Source organism: Sciurus vulgaris, assembly GCF_902686455.1.
Source record: "Sciurus vulgaris genome assembly, chromosome: 6".
In the NCBI taxonomy this organism is placed as follows: Eukaryota; Metazoa; Chordata; class Mammalia; order Rodentia; family Sciuridae; genus Sciurus; species Sciurus vulgaris.
Genome location: NC_136466.1, coordinates 133,826,835 through 133,852,224, shown reverse-complemented (window position 1 = coordinate 133,852,224; position 25,390 = coordinate 133,826,835). Strand labels below are relative to the sequence as shown.

General features: G+C 34.5%; 1 long non-coding RNA gene across 1 annotated transcript; it reads left to right on the top strand.

The window, feature by feature from the left end:
• The first annotated feature begins 6,081 nt into the window (after window positions 1-6,081).
• On the top strand, window positions 6,082-25,018 carry LOC306664602. Its single transcript, XR_013764753.1, has 3 exons — window positions 6,082-6,161; window positions 20,913-21,066; window positions 22,941-25,018. It is a non-coding gene; the product is annotated as an uncharacterized lncRNA (long non-coding RNA).
• Window positions 25,019-25,390: the final 372 nt, after the last annotated feature.

Sequence of the window (25,390 nt, the reverse complement as noted above, 5' to 3'; positions counted from 1 at the left end):
TTCTGTATTTTGATTTCTGGTGTTTTGGTTTAATTTTTTTTTTGGTTAGCATTTCCATCCCTCTGAGTATACTACCATTAATTATATTACTATTTATTCTTAAGTATTATCTACTTTTCCATTGTACCCTTAACAAAATAACATATTATCTAACATATCAATTACAGTTATTTAAAATTCTTATCTAATAACTCTTAAAATCTATGTCATATCTGATCCTGATTCTAGTGTATGCATTGTTTTTTCAGACAGTGCTTTCTGTTGCCTTTTATTATAACTTGTGAATTTTTTGTTGTTATTGATGTTCCACGTAATTGGAACTGAAGTAAGAAGACTTTTAATGTGAGGTTTTTTTTTTTAATTTGATTATAAAATGTGCTGTTTAACATTTCCTGTGGCTGCAGGTGCTAAACACTTCAAATTCTCTAGGATCCTTATTTGTATCTCCCTCATTGTCTTTGGGCTTCCCTAGGTGCTCCTCATGTACAGTCCACATCTTGCCGTTCTTTCAACTGCAATCCATTGTTACATTAGAGTCCTGTTGGTGTGGCTGTATGGCTTAAGGGAGACTTGTATAATTTTATGATGAAATCTGTGTTTCACTGTACCTTGTTTGTGATCTTAGATTCCTCCCTTCTTTTGAGGTGAGACAAGTAAACCAGAAGGAGCTAGATTTGCAGCTATGCCTCTTTCCCCCTCAACCCTCTACCAGGTAGTGAAGTCTCTGGTGAGTTTATTCTCTAACAAGTAGAATTTTGTTAAGGAGAGGTTCTGGCCATATTTCACAGTGGTTACTTTACTTCCCCATTGCCAGTCACCCACTCTCATCTCTTGACTATGACAAACTGGTGGATAAAACCCAAAAAGGTGGAGGTAAAAGTCACAAAATTATGAGCATTTCCCTAAGAATCTAGCATCTAAGGATTTCTCATTCTCAAGCTTGTTCACACAGTCTCCAGCTAGTCACCAAAATACCATTTCAACATCTTTAAAACCAGTTTTATGGCTCTGGTAACTTCTTTGCCATTTAAACAGAGCTCAGATTTCACTTCTGGATTTGCTTCTCTCTCTAGATTTGGAGTTTGTGATTTTCTCCACAACCTCAGTTTTCTTATGGGTCCCAGGAACTTTGATGATTCCCAATTTGTTTAGCTCTTTCTTGTAAGGACTGGGGTAATGACTTCAAAGCTTTTTGTATGTCAGAGCTTAATTAGCAAATTCCATTTGTTACATTTTAAATACATGGATAGTCATTGTGGGGTTCTGAATATGGTCTATTTTTGTGATCATATCTCTGGGTTCATTTGAAAACAGTATGTGTTTCGATATTATTTGGTAGAGTGTTCTAATTGACCAATTAGGTCATATTGGCTGATAATGCCACATGGGTCTTCTGTAGCCTTAATATTTTTATCTGCATATTTTTAATTAGTGAGATAAATCTAACTTTAACTGCGAATTTAAAGCTTCCATATTGCAATTTGTTTTCTATTTACTACAGTTTTTGATTCTTAATTTTTGTCTTTTCCTACTATCAATTAGATTAATGGATGTTTTTCATGATAGAGTTTGATTAGTCTTGACTAATTAGCTGTGCTTTGCACATGTCTTTAACTCATCTCAGTCTACTTTTACAAATAATATTTCACTGATAATGTAAAAACTTTATAGAGGTATACTTCCATTTGTTCATCCTTTGTTCTTTTGTTTTCAAACATTTCACTTTTACATATACTAAAAATGCCATAATATATTTTTCCTATTTTTGCTTTAAATAGTTTATTTTTTAAAAGAATGGAAATGAGAAAAAATATTTCATCTTTTCTCTCTCACCATTTCCAGTGTTCTTCATATCTTTGTGCAAATTCAGATTTTCATCTGTTTATATACCCTTCTGCTTGAAGGATATCTTTAATATTTTTTCAGCAGATCCAATGACAATGCAATTCTATTTTGTTCACTTAAAAAGAATTTTTATTTTACCACTGTTATGGTTTGGGTGTGAGGTGGACTCCAGAAGTTCACGTGTGAGACAATGAAAGAAAGTTCAGAGGAGAAATGATTGGGTTAATGATTAAGAGTGTTAATCCAATCAATGATTTAATCCCCTGATAGGGATTAACTGATGTTAACTGAAGTAGTGGAGTGTGGTTGGAGAAGGTGGGATCTGAGGCATGACTTTGGGGCATATATTTTCTATCTGGAGAGTGGAGTCTTTCTCTGCTTCCTAAGCAACATGTGATCCACTTCTCTCTGCCATACTCTTCTGCCATGATGTTCTGCCTCACCAGGATCCCCAAGGAATGAAGCCGACCTTCTATGGACTAAGACCTGAGACAGTGAGCCCTCAAATAAACTTTTCCTCCTTTAAAATTGTTCAGGTCAGATCCTTTAGTCACAGCAGGGAAAAAGCTGACTAAAACAACCATCATTATTGAAAGATGTGTTCTTTCTTTCTGTCTTTTTTTTTTTATTTTTATTTTTTGGTATTGATTTCTTGTTAGTCACATTTTATTTCTGGCTTATATCATTTCTTGTGAAAATTGTCCTGCAACTTTTTATTTATTCTTCTGAAAGTGATACTGTCACTTTCCCCACCAATTGTCTTTAAATTTCTCTCTCTCTTTAATTTCTAACTATGTGACTCAATGTATCTAGTTGTGATTTTAAAATTCTAGTTCTGGTTGGAGTTCTCTGAGCTGTTTTGGTTTGTGACCTGTTTTCTATCACTAATACTGAAAAAATTTGGCCAATATTTCTTTAGATATATTTTTGCCATGTTTTCTCTTATTCTTAAACTCCAATGTCAAACACATTATTCCATTTTACATTGTCTCACAGGTTGCGCTTTCTTCTTGTATATTTTCCAGTCTTTTTTCCACTTTATGTTTCAATTTGGACATGTTATATGGACTTCCAAGCTCACTTTTGAGGCACTATATCCAATTTCCAGAGTAACCTATTAAAGAGATTCTTTCTCTTTAAGACCATATTTTTATTTTTAGCATTTCTATTTGATTTTATTGTTATATAATTATGTATGTTGTACGTAGTTCCACTAAGTGTCTTAGCATATTTAATTATAGTTAGGATAGTTTCCCTGCTTTTTATTTCCGACATTCCATTTATCTTTGGGTTTGGTTCTATTGATTATCTTTGGATAAATTTTTTTTTTTTTTTTAGTCTCATACTTTTGATTAAATGCCAGACATTGTTTGCAGCAGAATAATAGAAATGAAAGCAAGTGCTCTTTATATTAAATACTTGGTAAGCTGTTTTGTCTATCAAAGGTTGGGTAAATCTGTTCAGCTTTTGATCTTGATTTGCATTTTGTTGCCATAGTTACTTTCTGCCTAACAGACTTCAAACTCTTGTAGGGGCAGTCTGCTGCTTCCTTATGTCGAACCTAGATAGTGGACAGTATTTCTACTCCACCCTTAGCTTTCAGAAAGCCCTGCATACCTGTAAGTAAAAGGGGTCCTCACACTTTTGCCCTCCTCACAGAGAGTTAATTGTTTGCTGTTCAAATCTTGTCCGTGGTGGAGACAGGGATTCTTGGTCCTCTAGGTCCAGCCTTGGTATTAGGCAGAGCCTGTGCACCTGGGCCATGGGAGCCAGTGGGGTTTCCTTGGCATTTCTGTTATGGCATTCAAATCCTTCCCTGAATCTAGGAAGTCTTGGGTAGTGAATAACTTCCTTTCCCTCTGCCAGCAGTGACAGATCTCTGTTCTGTACTAATGTAGAATCATGAAATGGAAACTTCCTTTTCTTGGGGAAGTTGGTTTTTAATTCTGTCCATCGCCAGGAAGGGATAACTCTTTGCCTAACCCCTGGGAGGGACATATTTTTCTGTTTTTCCTCCAAAAGCAGAAGGGGTTTGCTTTCACCTCATTATTGGAAAGAGTGAAATTTTGTCTGGGTTCTAGAGGTGATTAAGGCTTTCCTATCCCCCTATCCCAGAGTCCTAAGGCTTTTGCTTTGTAAGAGGATAGGTAGAACCTTCCATAGAAGGTTCATGGCTTCATGCTAATGTGTCACTGACAATGTTTCCTCTCTCTTCTTTGTCCTCAGTTTTTCACTTCAGTATCCAGTGGATTCCCATGGAAATTAGTTTGCAAATGAGTGTAAATTCTCCTTCTGTCTGGTGCTCCTAGTTATTCTGCAATGTCATGCCAACTCAGGATTGGTCTTTAAAAAATTGATATTGTCTTACCTATTTTTTCTTGGCCATCTTCATCATGGCTCCCTCATCCTCTCATGCTCTGTTAAAGAGGAACTTGATCACTTGTCTGGTATGTTCTTGAAGGAGCTCATCATTCTTTTGAATTGAGTTTATCTGAATACTCTCTGAGGAGTGAGACAAAAGTCATGATTTCGACATCTAGCTTTTTCTTATGTTCAGGTGGGGAAAAAGTTCTTGTCTATCTTTCTACATCCTAAGCAGAAATATAATTCTTCAATTGTCTACATTTAAAGCCTGAAACTGCACCATATCTTGATAAGCCATCTTAATCTCAAATAATAAAAGGACTGTTGAACTGTTTACATTTCATTTCCCACTATCAAATTTACTTAGCATAATTAGTTAATATTTCAGCTGTGCATTCAGTTTTGTGTTTTTAGAAATATTGTGTTTGCATAGAGAATTTATTTTTCTTTTTAATTGTGCATGTACTTTCACATTTACCACTCATTCTGCATCTCTTCCTTGTCATTTTTTTTCTTCAGAATTTCTATCAGATGTAATATTTTTGATGTTGTTTATCCCTAGTGTATATTTGACATTCATTTTTGAGAGCTAAATGAGTTGATGACAAAGTTACAGGTTGGTAGTTATTTTCTTTCTTTGAAACTCTGAAAACAGCATTTCTCTGTGTTTTAGATGCTATTGCTTTTTTTTTTTTTTTTTTTTTTTTTTTTTATGATGTTGTGTCCCCAGACCCTCTGACTTTACTGTAACATATCTAGGTATAGATTTCTTTCTCTTTATCCTTGTTATATGTTACACTTCTTATATCATGAAAGCTTCAGGTTTCCATACAGATAAATGTTAGACCTTTTCATTCAAACCATCTTATCTCTTAAGCTCCTTTATAAAAAATAATGTTTTGTATTTTCTTTACTTTGCTCCATTTTACACAGGGCCCTAAATTTTTTTTTTTTTTTTCTGTTTACAAATTCTTTCTTCAACCATGACTAATTTCTTAATTAACCAAAACACTGTTTACTTTTGCCTACTTTTTTCATTTCTTAAATTTCTTTACATATGATTTTAAATTTCTGATTTTAATAATTCTTAATAGCCTCCTTGATTTTCTAAAATATGTATACACGTTATATCTATATGCTATGTAACTCTTGTTTTCAACATCTGCGTAACATGGGTGTTATGTCAGTCTTCTTGGGCTCTGTAATAAAATACTATGGACTTAGTGGCTTAAATAGCAGACATTTATTTTCTCACAGTTCCAGAGGCTGGAAGTCCAGATCGGGGGACCAGATGGTGAGGGTCTGGTGAGAGCTGTCTTCCTAACTTTCAGATGGCTGTCTATCCTTGTGCCCTCACATTATGTACTCCATAGAGAGATCTAACATCCTTCTTCTTACAAGAACACTGATTCCATTGTGATGCGCCCACAGTCAGGCCTTCATCTAAACCAAATGACCTTCCCAGACCCAAAACATCACATGCGAGTTTAGAAATTTAACATAGGAATTTTGAAAAGGATAAGATCTAGTCCATAGCAGGTGTCTGTAACTTGCATTTTATTTCTGTCCATACTTGGTCATTGCAGTTTTCCTTGAGGAAATTATACTCCCAAGAAGAATGCTGTTAGATAGAAACACTCCTTACCCAGGATTCCTTCAGCTCTCTCAAGGCATGATTTGCTGTGGCTTTCCTGCCACTTTTGGTTCCACTCTCCCAACAACTGTGTTGCTTGTTTTTTTTTGAACCCAGGACCTTGTGCATGCAAGGAAAGCACTCTGCCAAATGAGCCAGCCCAACTGTGTTACTTTAATCTGCCTTGAGGACACTTCCAGCTCTGGCTGCCTTTAGTCCAAGTAGACTTCTCTGATGCCCTGTCCTTCAACCTCTTGTTGAGCTTGAGATTTTCCAGCCTCCAAAGCCCTGGGCTGGGCTCTTACAGCTGATTCTGGAGGTGATTCTCACTTAGAAAAACATAGATTTGTTTAAAATATAGATGCTCAATTAAATTTGTATGTACATTTTATTCTTAAAGAGTTATTTGGATGTTCTAGAATCTTGGTTGCTGTATTGATTTCTAGGTATTTCTTCTATAATGATAAATTCAAATGCAAAAGTTATTATAAGTTGTCCTTTTAGAATCTTTATTTTATAAAGCTGCTATTGGAGAAAAGGAGGAGACAAACTATCAAATATTTCTTATCATAAAATAGAGGAAATTAAGTTTCTGGATAAAAGGTACTTTTACAATGCTTTCTGTAATGCAGCCAGGGAATTCCATGATTCTGACTTTTTTTAACCTTAACAATATTTTCTTTCTCTGAAATACAAGCATATCATGTTTAGTCTGAAGTGAGCTTAGAAATTTGTTCAAGATTTGGCACACATGGCTAAAGGGAAGAGAATCCAAAGTTACATAGGAAACATAGACATAGTACAATGGTTAATTCACAGCTCACTTTCAGCACCCTTTCTCTTTAATGAGCTGAAAATAATCAGGACCTCGAATGATTCTTTATTATTTAATGTACTTATATATAGGTAGATCTTTTTTAACCATACTTTTTTTATGATTGCAATAGAATTTTAACACCAGGGAAAAACCATTTGTGATATAGTAGTAATTAAATTTGAGAGCAGAAATTTGTTAAACTATGTAAGATTCTAGTACATTAATATTCCCCAATACGTTATTTTTTAAAAATTAAAAATACAGAAGAATTGAAAGAGAAGTATAATAAAAACAAATATATATTTTACCTAAGTTTGATAATTCTCAACATTTTGTCACATTTGCTTTCTCTTTGCCTGTCTCTCCACACACTTATTTATTAATGTGGTCCTATTTGATAGTAAGTAATAGAGATCCTGATATTCCTAGAGAGCTTAACGTGCAGCTTCTAGAAGTAAGGGCATCTTCAGAAGTTAATAATTCCTTAAACTATTCAGTCTGTATTCCAATTTCTTCAAGTCCTCATTTTTGCTTTCCATCCAGCATTCCTTTAAAGATCATGCATTGTACTTGACATTTGTCTTTTTAGCCAACTGGCTTTCTTTTCCTCTGACATTGACTTCATGATCATTCTTGGGCATGTTTCTTGTGGCATGGTCAACCTCCTCAGCTTGTCTGATGTCTCATGCTATGATTCAATTTGGTTCTCTCTTTCCTATAAACTGGAGGTTCAGAGACTTGATTAAATTCAGGTTAAATAATTTTCGCATGGACAATGCTGTTTATCTCAGATTGCATGGCATCAATTGACCTGATGCTAGGTTGTCCCACTTTTAATGATAAGAGGGTCACTGTTTTAGTCAGCTTTTTCACTTCTGTGACCACAGAATCTGACAAGAAAATTTTAGGGGAGGAAAAGTTTATTTGGTGCTCCTGGTTTCAAAGGCCTCAGTTTACAGACAGCCAACCCTACAGCCCTGGGCCCAAGGTTAGGCAGAACATCATGGAGGAAGAGTGTGGTAGAGGAAAGCAAGACAGGACATTGGTCATCAGGAAGTTGAGAGAGAGCTCCACTCACCAGGGACAAAATATAAACCTTAAAGACACACCCCTGGTGACCCACCTTCTTCAGCTGCACCCTACCTGCCTACAGTTTACATCCAGTTAATCCCTATCAGCTGATTAATTCACTAATTATGTTACAACTATACTAATCATTTCACCTCTGAACATTCTTGCATTGTCTCACACATGAGCATTTGGGGGAAAACTCATATCTAAAACATAACAGTCACTTAGCTAAGATGGTGATTTCCTGCTATTTGCATTGTAATGGTATGTTTTCTTTCTTTTAAGCTATACATATTTTGCATGGTTTTACATAGGCACTAAGTTTACTCTTCCCCAAGGATCTTTTCCTTCATAGTTATTACATATGTTAATGATCCTGAATCAGGAACCAACTCCTCATCTTGAATAGAACCAAGTCAAATCCCATGTTTTCTTGAGGTAAAACCCATTTCTGGTCATTAGTATATATAGATATATATATACTTGACCCCTAGTTCTATTCTCAGTTTGGTACCTTGTACACTACAGATATATAAAATACAACTCATATGCTTTGATTTGAATAACCCTCTCACATTTTTCAATTTCTCTTTTCTCTTTTGAGCTTGTATATATATATGTATATACACATATATATACATATATAAAATTTATAAGATCTCATAACACTACATGTTTTAATGCTAGAAGGAGGTCAATTTTAAGATCAATTTGAGCCTATGATAATTCCAGGAGATATTTGTGTCTGGGAGATAAATTCAAGAAGGGGAGGAAGAGGAGGTATAGAAAGAAGAGGAGGAACAAGAAGAAACAAGTCAATGGCATTTAGGAAGGATTCTTGGATAAAAGCACATTATTATTTGCAGCACTTGTATGCCTCCTGTTACTCTGGGTCACAACAAGGACAGTGCTGCACTGGAGAATTAAGTTTCTAAATGCAGGAAGAACATATATGCTATGCGTATGTCAGAGGCAGTCCACTGGGTGAGGAGGATAAGCACAAAGATATTTGAAGTGACTCACTTTCCGGCTTCTGTCTTTGCAAGCTGGAGCTAAGTCATATTGAAATGATTAGTTCTCTTAATAAAAGTCATGAGTATAAAATGGGATTTCTTTTATTTTAATAAATTCAATAGAAATTATTTATATAAGTGAGTTTTGATTTCTCTACTGTTTTGAACCTCTTCAATGTTGAAACATTTTTGTTTCCTGATTATGAACTTGATGTTTGAAAATAGTTGGAATTTGTGAACTAAGTCTGGTGACTAAGAACTGTGAAATAAACAAAATAATACCCATTTGGTAACATCAAAAATATTTTTACTGAAAGTACACAAAATACTAAAATGGATAAGGAGCTGATTTTTGTGCCATCATTCATAGGTGCTTAATAATATAATATGCTTATGGAACATAAAGTTTGTTGATTTACTTGTAATTTGATAACCATATAAATATATGCATTACATTTTCATTATAACTGCTGAAAAATTTGAAAAGGCCTCCTTTAGTTCTTACCTTGCACATGAGTGCTAAAAGGATCACCCTTCCCTCTGTTCTGTCGGCTACACTTCCTCCTTGTGAAATTTTTAACTCTTCCATTCTCCCATCCCTGCTTATCACCATTGTGTGTGATGTGGTCCTTGACTTATACCCAAGAACCATCATCAGAGTCCTGTGTAATGCAGCCCCTTCCCACTGATTTAACATCTCCCCAATTCTCTCTTCCACTAGTCTAGTGTCCCTACTCTTTCTAGTTGTTGATTCATTAATCATGCATTTATTGAACATCTATTATATATGAGGCACTGTGCTAAAATTTGGGAATATAAATTAAAATAAGACATCTTTCTCAACCTCAAGGAGCTCAGAATTATTAGTTGGATTGCCAGTTAATAAATGATAATTTAACACAATCCGAAATGTGCAAATATATCCTGGTTCTCAAATAAGTCTATGACAGCTTATTCCTTCCTCCTGTATTGTTTGTCAATGCTATATTTTCCTTTGTTCTCAAGTAAAAGATAAACAATGAAAGCTCAATGGTGCTTCACAGAACCTAATATCCACTGTCTCTCATTTTTCAGTGAGCAAAACTAAGTCTCACAGGGACACACAATTAGTTAACAGGAATAGAATCCAGCTCCTAATCTCCTTGCCCAGTTAAGATATTAGGCTAGATTATTGACATCTATAAGAAGGTAGCACAGGGAATACTAGGCACACACCTGGGATGTAATAGCTTGGTTTCTCCCCAGAAGCAGATCCTGTGACAAGAAGTTGAATCCAGGTGACGCTTTGAAGAGGTTCTTACAGGAAGTTTAAGAGTACAAAAGGAAGAAAGGAAGTGGAACCAATAAAGTCTGTGATTAGGCTGAGTTACCGTGGTTAGCACCTTAGACTCATGCCCACTGTGTACTCTCTGAATCATGTGTGGAATATGTGCCAGAGTATTCCACAGAAATTGAAATATTTACCAGAGACTTGTGCCCTTCATTATTTTAGAGCTTATTCTTGGGACCATTACTAACCTCATATTAATGTCCACTCCTGTTTGTGGACAGTCTGAATAAATTCTCAAGCAGCCAGAGACAGGTGTCAGGCAGTCGTGCCTGTCAGCAGTGTAGGAAATGTCCAGTCACTGGAAATGAACTCAGGGGTAACCTGCAGGTATAAAACTGGGCATCCATGGCTTCTGCTTCATGGATAGATTAAGATGATTTCAGAGACTCAGAGACCAGTGTCACTTTTGTGATAATTCTGAGAAGGGTCAAGTCTAATTACAGCCACCCATATAATTTCATGGGTCAGTCTTGGCTGTTACTCTTGTTTTAGATAATTATTACAGTGAAGGAATTTTTCTCCTTAGATCAAAAGGAGACATGGTTGCATCTGAAAGTGGACTTCAGAAAAAAGAATAATTCTTATCCAAAATTGTCTCATATAAGAGAGGTTTTTTTTTTTTTACATGTCTCTTTAGTTTTTCCATTATTTATTTTAAACAGGTTATGTATCTTGGACACCTGGACTACCCCAGTTTACAGTAATCTTTTTTTCAAACTGAAGAGAGACCAGTCTTTTTCATGTCACTCCAGTTTCTTTGAGAGGATGGCTAAGGATGTTGGCTTACCCTGCAAATAAGTTCAGTTACTATTCAAGGAAGGGTCCAAGCACTCAGAAATGAATCTACGTCTCTTTGGTGTGAAAGTAAAAAGAAGCTGTTCCTGAACAGGAACAGTTCTTTACTTGGGGATAGGATCTGAGTTACAAGTCCTGAGAGAACTTTTGCTTTCTTTTGCTTCTTTGTTTTCTTGCTTTTGTTTGTTTTGGTTTTTTTTGTTTGCTGCTGGACTATGTTTTGACACTTCTAATTTGTGATTTTGGTAGATCCCATGAAATTAGAAGTTACACTCATTTTTTTCTTCTTCATAAAAAGTTAAGCAGAGTATTTGGAACATCAGAAACATGATTAGTGTTTACAACTTCTTTAGATATTTGGTCCTTCTTGTACGATATGCTAATGTACAATGACCTCTGGTCTACAAGCCCTCTGTTTTCCTTGCTATATGGTAAAATACACAGGATTTTGGCAATGACTCTATTTTCTAAACTCGCCCAATTCACAGATGTTTACAAATCACTCAAGTGAAACAAAATTTTAGCCAAATCTTCCTTGGTTTCTCACTATACTACACATAACTGCCCATAAACAAAGGGGAGTGAAACTTTCTAGGTCACAGTTTGTCTATTAAACAAATGTGTAAAAAATTACATGTACAAATATAGCACTAGATGATGTCATAGATAATTTTATTCTTCAAAATTCTGTGATTTTTGTAGGGGGTCAATGATTTCTTTTCTTTTCTTTTCCTTCCTTCCTTCCTTCCTTCCTTCCTTCCTTCCTTCCTTCCTTCCTTCCTTCCTTCCTTTATGTTTTTTTTGGTGTCGACTTTTGCTACTATTTCAAAAATGTTTCCTGAAATTGGTTGTCAACATGCACATACAACTCATTATCATAATGAGCAAGAGAATCCTCGGCAGTCTTTATTACCACTATTCTCGTTTTAGAGAGGCCTTAATCATCTACATGTTCAGATATGTAATCTTACAGTAATGCAAAGGGATTGCATATTGGTTCTTATTCTTTAATCAGTCTTCTTTCTGTCCCTGTTTCTTATGGGGACAGGAAGGAGGGTTAAGAAAAGTGAAGGAAAAATAGGGCAGGGATTGCCAGGAATCATATTGCCAATATTCTAGCTAAGGAAACTGAGTCAAAAGAGGGAGATTAACCTGCTGAGATCATTATGTCCTAGACATCTATCTAGCCACTACAGGAACCAGAATCCTCCCCATGGATATTTAAGCCCAATCAGAAAATGGTCACCAGGTGGCGCTAAACTGCAGCAAGGTCCAGGTAAACGTGAATCATGTCTCTTGGATCATGTGGTTCCTCTGCTCAGTTTTATATATATATATATATATATATATATATATATATATATATATATATATATATATATATATATATATATATATATATATATATATTTCCACATCATTAATCCCGCTGTGAATAAAAACTGTCAGTTGTGGTAACGCCTCCTTATTGCCTACAGGTAAAATTGAAAACATTTAGCACCGTTTAAGGCAAGGTCTTCCTTATTTCCTGTGCTCATCTCTTTCTTCCTTTCATCGGATCACATTTAGTCACATGGAAACACCAACTATTTGTTAAATTTCCATTTCTGCCTGGCTTTGCCAATGCTCCTCTTTTGTCTGGGATGCATTTCCTGCCACAGTCTTTGTGTTCTAGATCTAATTAAAAGCTTTTGCTCTGGAAAAGGTCAAATCTATAATCATCCACCTCAAAACTGTCATCTTCTGTGAACCTCTTGGATTACTTCCATTCTCAAAAAAGGCAGAGATTATTAATCCTGAGTCCCTGGCTTCCAAAGTACTTTGCTCATATTTGTTATAGTTATCACATTAAAATACTTGTATTATATTTGTCAGTTTGCTACTTAAAATGAAAGTCATTCAATTGTAAGACCAAACTAAACATTTCATCTTTGATTCATCACTAATTCCACATCGATCACATACTGTACCTCCGTTAGTTATAGCCTGAATGAGTTCAACAGTAGTTTGATAAAAATGTATATCTAACTTTCCAATCCAGATTACATTTAAAGAATTTCTGGGGGGAAAGGTGGCTAAGCATTTAAAGGAAGCAAATGATAATCTTTCTATAAAGCAAATGATCCTTTTCTAATGTGGATGAGCACTACAATATATATATTCACATATATATCAGTTAAGAGTTGGTGTATAGGATAGAACAAATGTTTTGGTAAGAAACAAAATTTCTCTAATGGTGTTCTCATCGAAAAGACTGGCATGCCATAAATACCCCAATCCTATTTTTATTCTTAGTAATTCTTAGTTTCAGTAATCATCAAATGACCATTGACATATAGCTTTCTACTGATACCCCAAAGTGCTATAGCTGGTTTTAAGATTAGAAAGTAGTTCATTTCAAGAATTGGGAAGGACCTTAGTCCATATCTCTAATTTTTATACTCACAGGACACTTAGATGGAGCCCACACAGCTTATTAATGGTGGAATTGCAACCAAACTCCTACTTACTCCCTCTCCCCCACTGCTTTCCTCTGACCCACAGAGCAATAGATCATCATGATTTACTTAGTTTATGACATGGATTAACAAACAAATATGAACAATTAGTGAAGAAAATCCTACAAATGGCACACTTAATTATAAGACATATGCTGATGTCCTCTCAGTATCCTTCCTCCAGAATCCAATCTTACACTTAACTCTTCCAATTCTTTGGTTTTCAAATCCCATCTGTGCTTCTGAGAAGCACTTATATATCCTTTCTGCTTTTGATCTGGTCTGGGATCTTATTTTGGCAGTGAAAGGACCTGAAGTATTCCACAAGGGACTGTTTGCTTTCTTATCTAATCTTTAGTACATCTAGCAGCAAAACAGGCCATTTCATGATATCCCTCTGCCAACAGAAGGTTGTTTAAGGATACACAACTTCTGTCACTTTTATTGTGTGGTTGGATAAATAATTTGAGGCATCTCCAGCTCCTGACTGCGTCATGGGTTGGTAATCTTTCTGCAGCTCCAGTTTGCATCCCTCCTTTAGGGACAGCGTCCAACTCCAGATCCGGCAAATGTTTTCTGAATAGCAGTGGCCTTCCTCTGCTTAGGCAACACGGATTAAGAAGCCTCACACAAGCAATTTGATGTTGTTTTCTGAATTCTCAGCTACCTCCTGAGTTGTGAAATATTTGGAACAGCAGTTTACTTGGCCCTAAATTTTCACCTGTTTCCTCTTTTCTCATCCCATCAGTGACTTGTAAAAGGAAGTTCAAAGAAAAGAATCCTATTCCTGTGTTGTATACCTATCCAATCACCTGAGAGTTCTTCAGATAAAGCTCTCTACCCCATGGACCTGTTTTCCCTATACAATCATTAGAGTACCATGAACTTCTGTAAAATGTATAAGAGCTGATAGCAGTTTTGGAACCTGGTTAAACCCTGAGGGTGATCCCAGATCATAAGTTCCTTCTTGGCAGGCCAGGCTACCTGCTAACTAACCAGAAACATGCTAGGGATTGCAACTAGTACTCAGAAAGAAAATAAATTTGTTGATGCCAGAAGCTTCGTAAATTACTGCACAATCTCAGGAAAGGGGGAATTAAGAGTGTAGAAATGGACAATTGTAGGAACACCTGAATCTAATAACAAACTGGAGCATTTTCAATTGGCATGTTGAAAAAGAACAACCATTCTATTTGCCTTTGGCCAATGAACAAATGCTACTCTAAGATGCTACTAATCAGTCTGATCTTGACCTTGTCTAAATGCATATTTGCTCCTTGATTCTTCCTGCTGAGAGGGCAGCAGGTGCCCCAGGGATGCCTCAGGCCATTGAATCTTCTGAGCCTTCTTGTTAGGAGTCAAGGGCAATTCCCAGATGCAGATCCTTGGCAGGTATTGGTCTAGTGTTAGTTTTTCATCAGTCAGTAGTAAAATGAGAACTTCAGTATGCTCTTCGTAACATGAAATTCATTCAATTCAAAGGGTTGTCCATGCTTCTGAGAATTGGTTCTTTGTTCAACTTTTATTTGATTCTTTCTTTGATTTATTTGATTCTTTGTTCAACATTTATTGTAAATGCTTATGACTTGATGAAATGATGGAGAAAACAGAGTATGGTAGCCATTCTTCATTGCACAAAGAATTCTTGCCTCTTTCAGATCAGTTCTTGTCAAATTAGAGGAATTTCAAGTAACTAGAAGAATGGCACTTTCCTTTAACTTGTAGTTGGCTAATTGGACTTCTGTTAGTCTTTGGAATTCTAAGGTTTTCTGAGGTAATATGTTGAGAATCATTGTCAAGGTCATGCAAGGACACACAACACACACACACACACACACACACACACACACACACCAAACCAAAATGTTGGTTGTCCCAGGTACCATGCACCTGTTGCTACCCTGAAGAAATGTATAAATTATTCAAGTCTTTTCTTTCATCTTTTTGCTCCTCTAAATTTCCTTTTCTGATTAAAACTCTATCTTCCTATGTTTTATTTCTTTAGGACCTTTTTGAGCAAGAGTTCTTATATATAAAAAACTCTGACTAATAAATGAATTAATATTTATACTCAATTATACTTAATTTTTTACTTCTATTTTTGCTTAAATGTCTTTGAGAACCTGATAGTTTAAAAAACCATTCTATTTTCTGAGAGTGCTAAAGTTTAATAGTTCGAAAATGTAGTTATATTGTGTCAAAAATGTGTCTACTGGGGCTAGGGTTGTGGTTCAGTGGGAAAGCCTAATGTGTGTGAGGCACTGGGTTCGATTCTCAGCACCACATAAAATTAAAGGAAGAAAATAAAGGTATTGTGTCCATCTATAAAATAAAACAAAAAAATTTCAAAAATATATGTACTCATTTTTATCCTTTGCCCCTACTTTTCTCTTCCTTGCCTTTTGCATATAACATCTTTTGATATGGATTTGAGTATAATGCTCATTTTCCCTCACACCAACTTGCTAAGAATTTCATATATATATAATATATATTTGATATATACATATATACACATAACTATATTGATATATATTATGTATCATTTTTTTAATCTTGGAAAATGTTCATGTATTCCTACAAGACTACTTGCTAATAGGAGCTATACTCTGATAAGAACAAATATTGTACAGTTTTGCAAAGGGATTAAACTATGATATGGGAGGTAGAAAGCTAACTTGAAGTTTTCTGATTAGAAACATTGGTTCCTCTAACTCAATAAATGGAAGGCTTCACTTACATACACCTGTTGGATAAATTGAGGGAAGACCACAGACAAGTGACTGAACTTGAGACGTTTCAGGCACATGCTATTTCTTCTTACTGTAAAAAATAAGGAACGTTTCTGAGTCATTGCAGTCTTGGAATGCAATACCAAACAAATGAGAAGCAGACCACAAACAGTGGGGCCAAATACATCATTACTGAGTGAGTAATGTGAACAACTTACATAAACCGTGGCTGAAACTCAGTTTTTAGCAGATGACCATAACTTTTGATTGCATTAAGAACAGTTAAAAGCTATTTAATAGTATGTTGTCCTTCAGGAAAGAAAAACTCATCAATCCAATTCATAATCTCTGAGAACTTCAATTTTTCGTTAAGATTTAACCCTAGCTTTCTGAGTCTTCCCCTAGCTAGCAGCAGAGGCAGCTAAGGAGAATTAGCTGGATCCCAACTATGTTTCTTCCATGGATCACAAAGTGGGAAGGATGTTACAGTATTTAGGGTCTTCTAAAGTATTCTGGAATTTTCAGCTCCAAAACTTCAGTTAATTGAATAGTTTTTGTCTTTCTTTTGTACACTTGTGTTACATACTGAATTTCCTATATTTTAGGAAGTAGATTTTAATTTGTATGAAGATTATTTCATCATTACCCTATGTACATGTATGATTACGCAAATGGTGTGAATCTATATCATCTACCACTATAGAAATGAAAAGTTGTACCCCATTTGTGTACAATGAATTAAAATGCAGTCTGTAAAAATAAAAATAAATAAAATATTTTTTAAAAAAGATTATTTTTTGATTGTAATGAATCACGTGTGTCCACAGTCCCACCAGGTCTACCATTTTCTTTAAGCTAAAGACAAACAAACAAACAAAACAGATCGACACAGCTTTTTATGGGAATACTCTTTAAAATGGAACAAAGGAATATCAGCCCTTTCTTCTGGGATGGAAAACAAAATCTTCCCCCTTTCTTGTTTTACTGCCTAAATAAAATATTAGTGTTCAAAGCACTGCATTTTTAGATATATATTCAAAACACCTGGTTATATATCAGGCATTATTAATAACTATCTCATACCTACCTAGTTCTAGTATTTTCCTCTACTCACGTTTGAAATGAGAGTCTAATTTGCCTTGCATATTTGGGAAGAAAATAAGAAAAATAAAAATAAGGAAAGAAGAGTTTCTCTGATTGGCATTTGCTCTTCTATAAACTCCAATCTTGATAGTCTCTCTCTCTTTTGTTCATCCAACTTTCTATACTTAATTGCATATTCTAAGCCCTTACCCCAGACCCAACAAATCAGAATCTTGATTTTAATAAGTTTTGTGGTGATCCACACACATATTTAAATGTGATAAATGCTATTCACTGAATACCTAAAATTGGAATGATCGAGGTCAAATATTTGCCCTATCCCACTAACCACAATTTCCCCCTGCCCAAGTGTTACCTTCCTTCTATTCTTAATCTTAGAAAAAAAAAAAAATATATATATATATAATTTCAATGTCCATGAATAGAGTCCTTTGAAAACACTCCATTTCCAGCTCTTTGATCTTTTCTCATCTAATCTTTTTATCCTCCTCTCAGCTTCCCATTAGGCCCATGGTCATATCTGAAAACTGCCAGTCTACCACAATACCTGATCATACTCATCACTACCATCTACTACCTTCCAATTTGACTCCTTCTGGTTCTCAAACTTCAATGAGGTTTTTTTTTTTGTTTTTTTTTTTTTGTTTTTTTTTTTTTAATTTCACTAGGATGTGCAATTTCATTTGATTCTTCTGCTTTTTCTTCTTTTTCATTACTCTCTTCATTTTAAGGCTTTGCTACTTATTTGACTTAACTTCATGCACTGTCAATAACCACTCTTTTTAACCTGTGTTTAATGTCTTTGCATTTCATCTTGCTCTGTAATACTCACCTACAAAAACTCATTCATCACTGGCTAGATTCAACCCCTTACCTACTTCTTTTAAGCCTTAGCATAGCTCAGTTTGGCTGGAAAAAATAAAACAACACAAAATCATGCTAGTGGTCTTACTTTAAAGACCAGGACCTTGAATAGAAAATAATCACCTCTAAATTCTATTATATTTTTCTTTACTTTTGCATGCACACTCTTTTTCCCTCTTCACCCAAATCTTCAAACTTCTCTTCCCATCATCATGTGTTTCCCCATCCTCACTCTCTCTTGATAACTTTGCTTCTTATTTCATAGAGTGTCTCAAAACAATGAAGAGAGATATCTCCACCCATACAATATATCCATTGACCTACGTCTGGATGCTTTCTTTCCCATTAGAAAATGTGAAGTATTTCTACTGCTAGGAAAGGCAACCTTTCACTTGGGCACTAGATAACATTTTTATAGACAACCTCAAGACTGAGCTCTGGAAATTCTCCCTTATCTCTTACGTAATTGTTTTTTTCTTTCTGTGTTTGATTCATCAACTTACGATATAGTGTACTATCTCCTTTTATAAATTAGGTTGTCCTGATGTTTGTATCTTGAAGTTTGTCCCATTTTTCTCCTCCCTTTTATAGAAAAACTCCTTGAGGAAGTTATCAATTTTTCCTCCTCTCTATTAAATTCATTCCTATAAAGGCTTTTCCCTTTGCTGTCTACTAATATGATTTTTGGGGGGTCAGCATCATCAATGATCTGTTTATATATGTAATGGTCAATATTCCATTCCAGTTTTGCTTGCTCCATTAGCTACATTTGATACAATTAGCCTTATGTTTCTTTCTTGAAACAATAGCTTCTCCAGGATATCAGGGTACCACACTCACTTTGTTTACTTAGTTGGCTATCACTACTCAATCTGCCTTACTGGCTTCTCTGTGATTCTCTGACATTTTAACATTGGTGTGTTCTAGAGCTCAGTCCTTGGTCTTTTCTTTATCTGTGCTCTCATTTATATATTTATTTATATAAATGGATGCTAATCTAATTATACAATGAATGCTTACTGGTGGCTACCACATTTTGTAAGGACTTAGCATCAATAAACCATAGTGAGCACTGTTTCATTTCAACTGCAATGTCAAATATATATTACTATGACAAGAAAAAAAAAACCTCTGTCATTAATATATTTACAGATTTTTATAAGATCCCAGTAAAGTGCTGTGTACACCATGGGTACTTAATAAATAGTTGAGTAGTGACTGACTATGGTAATTGAATCCACTTGAAATTAATTATTTTTATCTTGATCATTTTTCCTCCAGTTTGACAAAAAAACAAGGCTGTTGCAATTTGTTTTTGGTTGTTATATACAAGCACTGTGCCCCCTGGAGATCCCAAATATATGTTAATTGATGATAAAGTGGATAGTTCTCTTTCTGGCATCTGTTATAAATTTTCAAAGAAATCTCTCTAGTATATTATCATAGAATTTATTAAATCTAGAAGCATTTCCAAAACATATGTTTATAGTTTTGTGTTTTGAGCTGTTCCAAGAATGAGTTCTCCTCACTGGTGTTCCAACCTCTTGCCTGTCTCCCCTTGATCCCATCTCTACATGGCTGTTGAGTTACATTCCCTCCTCATGGTTCCAATCAAGCCATTTTCCTTGATCATTCTCTACTGAATGCAAAATAAAGGTGAAATTCATCAACATATATATGGAGAGATGAACCCAGTAGCTGCATAATGGCTTACATTCAACATTGTCCAAACTACGTTTTGAGAAACACTTGAGGCGCGTGGATGTCAATAGTTTTTCAGTGCTACAATGATTAGAATTCAAGGAAATTTTGGAAGTGCTGAGCTAACACAAAATCAGATACTTGAAATCAGGACTTTACATAGACTTTGAAATTTGCAAGTTAATCCCTGAAGGGGAGATTGTTTTTGCTGTGGAACTATGTTTTATTCAATGGAAACTGCTCTATTTCATAGGAGTATTACCTTCTTTTGCAGTCTGAGTTTGAGAGGTGCAAACCATAACGTAGCACTCAGATTATTGTCATGCAATGCAAGAATCTGTTCACCACCTAACTTGCTGGATGCAGTTCCTGGCACTCCCTCCACCCTTTCAGTGTTTCTGAAAATACATAGAATTGTACACTTTACACTTCTGTTTAAAATGCCTTCATGACAATCATCTGGTTAATTCATACTCTCCTTTAGCAATCTCATTAGAGGTGAGTTCATTATAGAAGACTTTCCTGAAATCCCAATGTATTTACTAGCGCCCTGATCGTATATCTTACCACATAATATTGACATTATATCTCTGGATGTTTATTTCCTATACTACCTCCAGCATGCTGAGAATAGGAAATGTTTTATTTATCCTCATATACTTAAAGCCTAATGTGCTCCCTAGAAAATAAGCATATTGATAGTTACATGTTGAACTAAATTAAAGATATCTGACGACCTCTATTTAGAAATGTGAGCTGTGGAAACTATAAATTATATTTTACTTACCAAAGCATATGCTTAATTTAGATGATAGCACATATCTGTGAAAACAGAGGGAATTAGGACACATGAAATCACTGTGAGAAAATGTATTCTTTTCATCCTGTTTATGGTAGACATAGTTTATTTCAATGTTGTATTTAATTTTTAGCATGCACTCTGGATATTGACAAAAAGCACTAAATGTTATTGAAAATATTTTGAAATGTTCTAGAATCTATACATATGGATTGATGTTATTCTTAAGTGTAGCAGCTAGTGATTATATCTTTTTTTTTTTTTTCAGTAGTTCCTAAGATGATTTGGCAATAGAGAAAGAAGTAATGTGGTAACTCCAGAATTTACTCCTTTTCTTGCTTTTCAGAATCTCGCTCAAACTGTAAATGAATGTGAAGTACCAGTGAAAGAGACTCCCAAGCTTCTCTTTTCTCCCTGTCACCTAAGGTTAGAAGTGATTCTCGATATACCCAAACTAAGAATGTCCACACTGCAAAGAATATTTTCCATGCCTCAGAAAGGTAACATGATCTTGTTTTAGGAAACATAAAAGTAACTGCTTTCCTCTATTCCAGTTGGTTTTGGTAGTCTTATTCCTGAAAATTATGTCTCATTAATGTTTTCTGAATAATGCTGTGTTCAATGATGTGGGACACTGAAAAATGGGTGAAATAATTTCTATTCTCAAAGAACTTAAAATATAATTAGGGAAATAGGATAAAACCTCAAATAACTACCAAGCAATGCAGCATAAGATACCTGCATTTTGAATAATACAGCATGTTTAAGAGTGCATGAGAATTGCTTCCATATGGGCTTTTCAGGGAGGTCCTTGCAAAAGAAGGGACATTTGAACCAGCCTATGGTTCAAGTTGGCTACAGAAATTTGAAGACTGAAGAGAAAATTCAAGGAGGACATAGTGAGGGGACACAGGCATAGATATAGTATATGACAGAACACGTCCAGGAAGTGTCCTATTATACAGTTCAGTTGAAATATATAGTTTGGGTAGGGTCATGGTTGTAGATCAAACAGGAAGATGTCTTGGATTAACATTGATTAGAATCTTAGATGTTGACTTAAGTTCATAACTTAAAAAAGAGAATCAGAAACCATTAAAGGTGTTTAGAGAAGAAAATTTTATTATCTTGAAAGTGGGTGCCAGAGTTTCTTTTAGGGTAAGATACGTCTGTATTTGGAAAATCAAAAGCTTAGGTTTTAGCTGGGCATGGTGGCACATGCCTATAATCCCAACAGCTCTGGAGGCTGAGGCAGGAGGATCTTGAGTTCAAAGGCAGACTCGGCAATGGCAAGGCACTAAGCAACTCAGTGAGTCCCTGTCTCTAAATAAAGTACAAAATAGGGCTAGGTATGTGGCTCTGTGGTTGAGTGCCCCTAAGTTCAATCCCGGTACCAAAAACAAACAAACAAACAAAAAACAAAAACAAATCTTAGGTTCTGAAACAGGTAACAGAATGGACTGTATGATAAATATTATACCTTTCACAGAAAAGATACTGGATTCAGAATGTGGGTGCTGGGGGAAAGGAAGCAGCAGTTGAAAGATGCTATGAAGTAAAATAGTTCTAAATTCTTCACATTTTTTAAAAGAAAAAGGAGTAATGTTAAATTTTCAATAGAACAGATTAATATTTTATGCTATGAATATGAATGGTGATTAACATTTTTAGCAACAGATTATCAGTAGAGGAAAATGTGGTAAAATCAATAGATGCTAGGGAAAGTAAAATGCAGGAGTAAGGCAAATGAAAAATACATGAATCAGCATGTGTTGGGAAAAGAATTTCAAATAAATCAGTAATAACAATTTTTGTAACTTATTGTTTCTAAGAGATGGATTAATTTTTTAAATTCAAAAGCTATATGCTCTTTATGTGTTAATAATACATAAAAACTCAACACAGAAAGGTTGCAAATAAAGGCATTTTGAAATAAAGCCATAATTTAAAAAAATTTTTTGGGTCTCAGAAACTTTTACACTCAAATATTATTCAGGACCCCAAAGAGTTTTTGTTCATGTGATTTACATCTATTGGTATTAATCTTATTAGGATCAAAAAAGAAGTGAAAGAAATATTTATTAGTGCTTTTAAAAATAATAAGTCTATTATATATCAGCATAAATAATTTTAAAAACTTTTCCAAAACAATAAGTAAGAATGCAGAGTTGCATTGATTTACATTTTTGCATCTCTTTAATATCTTGATTTATAGACAATGTCTAGATTCTCATATTTGGTCTACATTCAGTCTGTTGTCATGTCATATGTCAGTTTTTCTCTAGAAAACTCCACTGTCACTAATGAAATATTGAGAGTTAAAAAAAAAAAAAGACATGGTAGTATTTTTTAAAAAATCATTTTGCCTCTGCAGAACTTCTGGAAAGATCTCAATGACTCCCTGGATCCCTGAACTACAGTCTAAGGACTGTTAATTTAAAAAAGCAGCAGAGCAATATGAAGCAAAATAAAATTTAACATGAAAAACATTTACAAAGGGCAAAGTAGGAGAATTTTTGTACAAACCATAAGCAATCTACCAAGAAGACATAATCATAGATTTCCATGGACTGAATGAACATCAGAATCTTGAACTACATCAAACAAAATTTGATAGTTACAGAGAATTACTCAGAATTTCATAATTGTTCCAGCAAATTATATCTTACATGATCAGTAAATAAGATATAATTATTGGCATAAAAGATTTAGTAATATAATTGATTAAGTCTGAGCTAATAGGTACATACTGTAGATAGTTTCAGGATCACAACAAAGTCCATATTATTTTAAATAAATGAAACTATTCAGCAATACTTGTTTCATATGTTTCAAACTTAGATGAAATTGACTATTTTTTAGAACCATATACATTACATAAAATTGCTCAACAAGATTTAAAAATGCAAATTTATTGGTATGTTGCATGATAAAGGAAATCTCAATAGTTAAAATTACTCCCTGACTAATGATGGTTCAACTTCATAAATTTTAGACTTTACAATGGAGTGAAGGTGATCTGCATTAGCTGAAACACACTTGGAATTTTGAATTTGGATATTTTAATGGGCTAGCAACATGCAATACATATAGCATTCTCTCTTGATACTGGGCAGTTGCAGTCAGCCATAACTCCCGGTCGACCCACACATTGACTTGCATGGTACTGTGCTGTGACCAAATTCTGAATACAGACCTTCACTAAATCACATGAGATACTCATTTCTTTATTACAAATTAGATTTTATGATAGATGATTCTGCCCCATTTTAGGTGTTCTGAGTTGCCAGGGTCCAGTCCTAACAGGAGTCCATGGGTTCCACACAGGTAACAGGGCGCGGGGAGATCCGGACGCCCCCGCACTGAGTGTGTTTAAAGCAGGCTAGGTTACTCTATGTTATCCTGTCTCTTAGGGTATTAAATGAATTTTCAACATATGGTATTTTCAACTTATGATGGGTTTAATGGTATATACCCACATTTAAGTTTAAGAATATCTGGCTTAGCAACTTACAATCACATTTTCTGATCATGAGATTTTGAAGTACAAAGGCTGAAAGTACAAAATAGTGAAAAATTTCCATGCACTTGAAGTTTTGTGGTCTCCTCAATAATGAGTGATATATAGAGAAAATAATAAGAAAAATGCTTGATGTTTAGAATAAAGCTACTACCTTAAATGTATTTCTTACAAGACAGGAAATACTGGTAATAAGCAAGATAATCAATCAATTCCAGAAGTTGAATGTATTGAAAATAAATATAACTATAAACATAAATGCATTGAAAATAAACAGAAAGAAGGAAGTAACAGATAAAAATGAGAAATTAATGAATTGGAAAACAAGCCAACAAATGATAAAGCCAGTTTGAACAAAACCAAAGACAAATTGTTTTAAATAATAAGAAATGAAACAAGATTGCAAGCAAGATTGCAAAATGAAAATAGAAAACACAAATAATATTAGGAATAAAAAGCATTGCCTAGGAAAGTTTGCACAGTTAATTTTTTTTTAAAGCAAATACTATGACCAATTTTATACATGGAAAAAACTTGGAGAAATCAATTTTGGAAATGTGTAAATTGTAAAAATTGATCACTGTGATGAAAGGATAACTTGGCAGGACAAAAGAATATATAAAAATAGAATTAGCAGCCAAAATTCTCCCCACACTCATACAAATTCATATTTATAGCATTGCCAAATATACCCTATTTCAGGAGTATTTGGATAATTAATTATTATAAACAAAAATCAATAAAATTCACATGAAAAGATTAAAATATTGAAAAATTCAATAATTACACATTATAAGGATGCTTAATGAATTAGAGCTTTGATGGAACTTCCACCTGCGTTAAAAGTCACACTTTCTGATGAAAACTTAGAAGTATTTCTGATGAACTCAGGAACAAGATAAGATTACACCTTTACTAGAGACAACTCAACAATGGAGGGGACAAAAATGTTAAGTAATATGAAATAAATAAATTGATGTCTTTTTTAGGTAACATTATTTGCATAGAAAACTCAAGATTATTAATAAATAAGGCCAAGAAATTACAAGAATATTCAGAAAAGTGGACAGCTGCAAAATAAACATGACGAATAAAGTAATAGCAGTTCTATTTAGAAATTACAAGTGCCCACCACTTTCCCAAATAACATAGAAAACTCTGTTTTCCTAACTTCCTCAGTTTAACAGAAGCCTGTAATTAGAGCTTTTAGGTGTTGTATCCCCCAAAATGCTTCTCAGATGTAAAATTTTATTTTTTGTTATTTAAAACAATTTTTTTTAGTTGTCACTGGACTTTATTTTATT